Source organism: Saccopteryx bilineata, chromosome 2 (genome assembly GCF_036850765.1).
Source record: "Saccopteryx bilineata isolate mSacBil1 chromosome 2, mSacBil1_pri_phased_curated, whole genome shotgun sequence".
Lineage (NCBI taxonomy): Eukaryota > Metazoa > Chordata > Mammalia > Chiroptera > Emballonuridae > Saccopteryx > Saccopteryx bilineata.
The window spans coordinates 31,810,050-31,816,376 of NC_089491.1; positions in this window are offsets into that span (position 1 = coordinate 31,810,050).

Sequence of the window (6,327 nt, forward strand, 5' to 3'; positions counted from 1 at the left end):
CTAAATATATAAAGCAGACTTTGATGGACTTAAAGGGCGAGATCACCAGCAATACTATAATAGTAAGGGATTTCAATACCCCATTAACATCATTAGATAGATCCTCAAGAAAGAAAATTAAAAAAGAAACAGCAGATTAAAGGACATATTAGATCAACTTGATTTAATAGATATCTTCAGAACCTTTCACGCTAAAGCAGCAGATTATATATATATTTTTAAGTACTCATGGTATATTCTCTAGGATAGACCACATGTTAGGGCAAAAAAGCGGTCTCAACAAATTTAAGAAGATTGAAATCATATTGAGCACTTTCTCTGATTACAATGGCATTAAACTAGAAATCAACCCACAACAGAAAAACTGAAAAACATTCAAACACTTGGAAACTAAATAGCATGTTATTAAATAATGAATGGGTTAACAATGAGATCAAAGAAGAAATTTAAAAATTCCTAGAAATGAATTATAATGAGCATACATCAACTCAAAATTTATGGGACACAGCAAAAGCAGTCCTGAGAGGGAAGTTTATAGCATTACAGGCATACCTCAAGAAGATAGAAAAAGCTCAAATAAACAACTTGACCCTACATCTAAAAGAACTAGAAAAAGAACAACAAGTAAAGCCCAGAGCTAGTAGAAGGAAGAAAATGATAAAGATCAGAGCAGAAATAAATGACATAGAGGCTAAAGAAACAATACAGAGGATCAATAAAACCAGGAGCTGGTTCTTTGAAAAGATAAACAAGATCGATGAACCTTTAACCAGATTCACCAAGCAAAAAAGAGAAAGGACTCAAATAAATAAAATTAGAAACGAGGGTGGAGAAATAACAACTGACACAACAGAAATACAAAATATTGTAAGAAAATACTATGAAGAACTGTACGCCAAAGAACTAGAAAACCTAGATGAAATGGACAAATTCCTTAAAACATATAATCTTCCAAAAATCAATCTGGAAGAATGAGAAAACCTAAACAGACAAATTACAACAAATGAGATTGAAACAGCTATCAAAAAACTCCCAAAAAAGCAAAGTCCTGGGCCTGATGGCTTCACAAGTGAATTCTACCAAATATTCGAGGAAGAACTAACTCCTATCCTTCTCAAGCTATTTCAAAAAATTCAAGAGGAAGGAAGACTTCCAAACTCCTTTTATGAGGCAAGCATAATTCTGATTCCAAAACCAGGCAAAGACAAAACGAAAAAAAAAAAAGAAAATTATAGGCCAATATCCCTGATGAATTTAGATGCAAAAATCCTCAACAAAATATTAGCAAACCAGATCCAGCAATATATGAAAAAAGTCATACACCGTGATCAAGTGGGATTTATTCTTGGGAGGCAAGGCTGGTATAATATTCACAAATCAATCAATGTGATTCATCACATAAACAAAAGGAAGGGGAAAAACCAATGATAATTTCAATAGATGCAGAAAAAGCATTTGATAAAATCCAGCACCCATTCATGATCAAAACTCTCAGCAAAGTGGGAACACAGGGAACATACCTCAACATTATAAAGACCATCTATGAAAAACGCACAGCCAATATAATATTCAATGGGCAAAAATTAAAAGCAATTTTCTTAAGATCAGAAACAAGGCAGGAGTGCCCTCTTTCACCACTCTTATTCAACATAGTTCTGGAAGTCCTAGCCACAGCAATCAGACAAGAAAAAGAAATAAAAGGCATCAAAATTGGAAAAGAAGAAGGAAAAATATCATTATTTGCAGATGACATGATATCGTATATAGAAAACCCTAAAGTCTCAGTCAAAAAACTACGAGATTTGATAAATGAATTCGGCAAGGTGGCAGGATATAAAATCAATACTCAGAAATCAGAGGCCTTTTTATACACTAACAATGAACTGTCAGAAAGAGAAATCAAGGAATCAAACCCCTTTACCACTGCAACCAAAAAAATAAAGTCCCTAGAATAAATTTAACCAGGGAGATTAAAGACTTGTACTCAGAAAATTATAAAACATTGATAAAAGAAATCAGGGAAGATACGAACAAGTGGAGGCATATACCGTGCTCATGGTTAGGAAGAATAAACATCATTAACATGTCTATATTACCCAAAGCAATTTATAAATTCAATGCAATACCGATTAAAATATGAATGACTTATTTTAAAGATATAGAACACATATTCCATATAATTTATATAGAACCAAAAGAGAACACGAATAGCCTCAGCAATCTTGAAAAGGAAGAATAAAGTGGGAGGTATCACAATTCTGGATATCAAGTTATATTATAAGGCCATTGTACTCAAAACAGCCTGGTACTGGCATAAGAACAGGCATATACATCAATGGAACAGAACAGAGAACCCAGAAATAAACCCACAGCTCTATGGACAACTGATATTTGACAAAGGAGGTAAGAGCATACAATGGAGTAAAGACAGCCTCTTCAACAAATGGTGTTGGGAAAATTGGACAGCTACCTGCAAAAAAATGAAACTAGACCACCAACTTACACCACTCACAAAAATAAACTCAAAATGGATAAAAGTCTTAAATGTAGCCATGAAACCATAAGCATCTTATAAGAAAACATAGGCAGTAAGCTCTCTGACATCTCTTGCAGCAATATATTTGCTCATTTGTCTACACAGGCAAGTGAAATAAAAGACAGGATAAACAAATGGGACTTTATCAAACTAAAAAGATTTGCACAGCTAAAGACAATCAGAACAGAATAAAAAGACAAACTACACAATGGGAGAATATATTTGACAATATGTCTGATAAGGGGTTAATAACCAAAATTTATAAAGAACTTGTAAAACTTAATACCAGGAAAACAAACAATTCAATAAAAAAATGGGCAAAAGAAATGAATAGACACTTCTCCAAAGAGGACACACAGATGGCCAATAGGCATATGAAAAATGCTCGACATCACTAATCATTAGAGAAATGCAAATTAAACCACAATGAGATATCACCTCACCCCAGTCAGAATGGCACTCATCAATAAAACAACACAGAATAAGTGCTGGCGAGGATGTGGAGAAAAGGGAACCCTCCTGCACTGCTGGTGGGAATGCAGACTGGTGCAGCCACTGTGGAAAATAGTATGGAGATTTCTCAAAAAATTAAAAATCGAACTGCCTTTTGACCCAGCTATACCACCGTTAGGAATATACCCCGAGAACACCATAGCACAGTTTGAAAAGAAGAAATGCACCCCCATGTTTATGGCAGCATTGTTCACAATAGCAAAGATCTGGAAACAGCCCAAGTGTCCATCAGAGGACGAGTGGATTAAAAAGCTTTGGTATATATATATATACTATGGAATACTACTCAGCCATAAGAAATGATAACATCAGATCATTTACAACAACATGGATGGGCCTTGATAACATCATACTGAGTGAAATAAGTAAATCAGAAAGAACTAAGAACTATATGATTCCATACATAGGTGGGACATAAAAATGAGACTCAGAGACATGGACAACAGTGCTGGGGTTACATGGTAGGGGGGAGTAGAGGGAGGGATTTGGGGGAGGGGTGGGGCACAAAGAAAACCAGTTAAAGGTGACAGAAGACAATTTTATCAAAGTCACCAAATCAAAATTAATAATAAATAAAAAAGAATATGTCTCACGGCTAATTCAGGCAGTTAGAAAAATAGTATAAGGATGCTAATTCTGCTTCTTAGGCCACATCCTGCAAAAGGGGCCTCAAGAAAATTGGTGATTTGGCTCCTCTGATTTTGCCAATTGGATTTAAAAAAAAATAATAAACGCCCTGAAATGGAACTAACAATACATGAGCATAAATTTAAAGGATTTTTAGATACTGGAGCTGATGTATCTGTTATTTCTAAGCTACATTGGCCTCCTTTTTGGCCACTCATGCAGCAGCCACAGAATTACAAGGTATAGGGCAGAGTAAATCCCCTCAACAAAGTTCTAGTTTTCTACATTGGGAAGATTAAGAAGGTCATTCTGGATTTTTTAAGCCTTATGTGCTCCCTGGATGGCCAATTAATTTGTGAGGTAGAGATGTTTTGAAAAATATGGGAGTGTTGCTTGTCAGTCCTAATGGTTTAGTCTGTACTCAGATGCTTGATCATGGATTTTTGCCCACCAAGGGTTTAGGGAAAGAACAGCGAGGAATTTGCACCCCCATAAAAGTGGCACCCAATACCAGAAGGTGTGGATTAGGATATCAAAATTTAGTATAGGGGCCTTGGTAGCTCCTGCTACCTCAATAATGCATTGTGCAGACCCAATTACTTGGAAATCAGATAATCCTGTATGGGTAGACCCTTTCTCAGGAGAAACTTAGGGCAGCTGCTCAATTGGTACAAGAGCAGCTACAGCTTGGGCACATTGAACCATCTAATAGCCCATGGAATACACTTCCATATTTTGATCTTGTTGCCTCCTGGATTATAAAGGGGCATAGGCAACCCTTACAGTTTATAGATTTTGAGCCTCAAAATTATTGTTGTTCCTTTTTTTCAAAGGATCAACAACAATGGCTCTGGGAAACTTCCACTAAATGGCAAATCGCTCTTGCAAATCAATGGACAACTTTATACTGAAACTGTCAACTTAAAATCAGCTCAAAATCTAGAATTATATGCCATTATCATGGCTTTTCAGCATTTGCCATATTCCCCCTTTAATCTATATACAGACAGCAAATACTTACTTATGGAGTTTCCACTATAAAGACTGCTGTTTTAGCGACAAATGCTGATGAAATATTTCAGCAGTTTCTCCTTCTTCAAAGACTTGTATGTCAACATAGAGCTCCATGTTTCATAGGACATACTCGAGCTCACTCTATGCTCCCTGGAGCTTTAGCACAAGGGAATGCCCTTTTAATTTTTCTTTTCTTTCTTTTTTTTTTTTTTGTATTTTTCTGAAGTTGGAAATGGGGAGGCAGTCAGACAGACTCTCACATGCACCCGACTGGGATCCACGGCACGCCTACCAGGGGGGAATGCTCTGTTCATCTGGGGTGTTGCTCTGTTGCAACCAGAGCCATTCTAGCACCTGAGGCAGAGGCCATGGGGCCATCCTTAGTGCCCGGGGTGGCTTTGCTCCAGTGGAGCCTTGGCTGTGGGAGGGGAAGAGAGAGACAGAGAGGAAGGAGAGGGGGAGGGGTGGAGAGGAAGATGGGCGCTTCTTCTGTGTGCTCTGGCCGGGAATCAAACCCAGAAATCCTGCACCCCAGGCCAATGCTCTACCACTGAGCAAACCGGCCAGGGCCTAGGAATCCCCTTGTTGATCAAACTACCCAAAAGAAAATTATTTGGAGCAACCATGACAGATCAAGCTATTCAGTCTCATACTATTCATCACCAGAACGCTGCAGCCCTGTGTAAACAGTTTCAACTTTCTCGGGAAGCAGCACGGCAGATTGGGAAATCCTGTCCAAGGGATCCTATACTACAATCTGCCCCTTCATTTGGAGTTAACCCTCAAGGACCCCTACCAGGACAACTTTGGCAAATGGATGTTACTCATATACCTTCATTTGGCAAACAGTCCTATGTCCACGATACAGTGGATACATATTCTGGATTTATAGTAACTTTTGTCAGAACAGGAGAGTCTGCTAAGCATGTTATAGCTCATTGTCTGTATGCATTGTTCTATTATTGGATTTCCTAAACTAGTTAAACTGAAAATGCTCCTGCATATGGAGCAAAAGCATTTAGTGTATTTTGTCATTCTTACAATCTTTAAAGTTAAGGTAATATTAAAGTGTATCCAGCAAATATTTTAAGGTCAATTTAAAAAAATTAAAAAGGGGGTAGTCATATCCTGGAACACTTATAAGTCTACCATATCATGCTTTTTACTTTAAAAAAAATTAAATTTCTTTTTAATGCTGATGAACAGGAGATGCCAAATTTTTTCACCTGCAAACTACTACCTTCTTTATTTGACCCAGCTAGTAACACTGTTTTGTCTTTTTCCAAATAGCTCTAGATATATGGAAAAGATTTATACAGGCAGATGGGGATCCTCAAACCCCTCAGTGAGACCTTCTGAGCATGGCTTTTAAGATACCTAGAGGCAGAAAAAGCCCAATAGAGATCAGGAGAACTACCAGCTTTTAGGATACATCCTTAAAGGCTCCAAAGCCCCCAAAGGGGTCTCATAGGATGCCATCTGGGTCCTGATTCAATAGTGGAAAGGAAGGTCATTGAGCTAAAGCCTGCCAGACTTACATGCCTCTGCTGTGAGGTAACAGGGACACTGGAAGGTAGGCTTCCCCCTCGCTCCTCTAAGGGAGGGTTCAGTCTCTTCCAGCCTTGCTCCAGCCACCT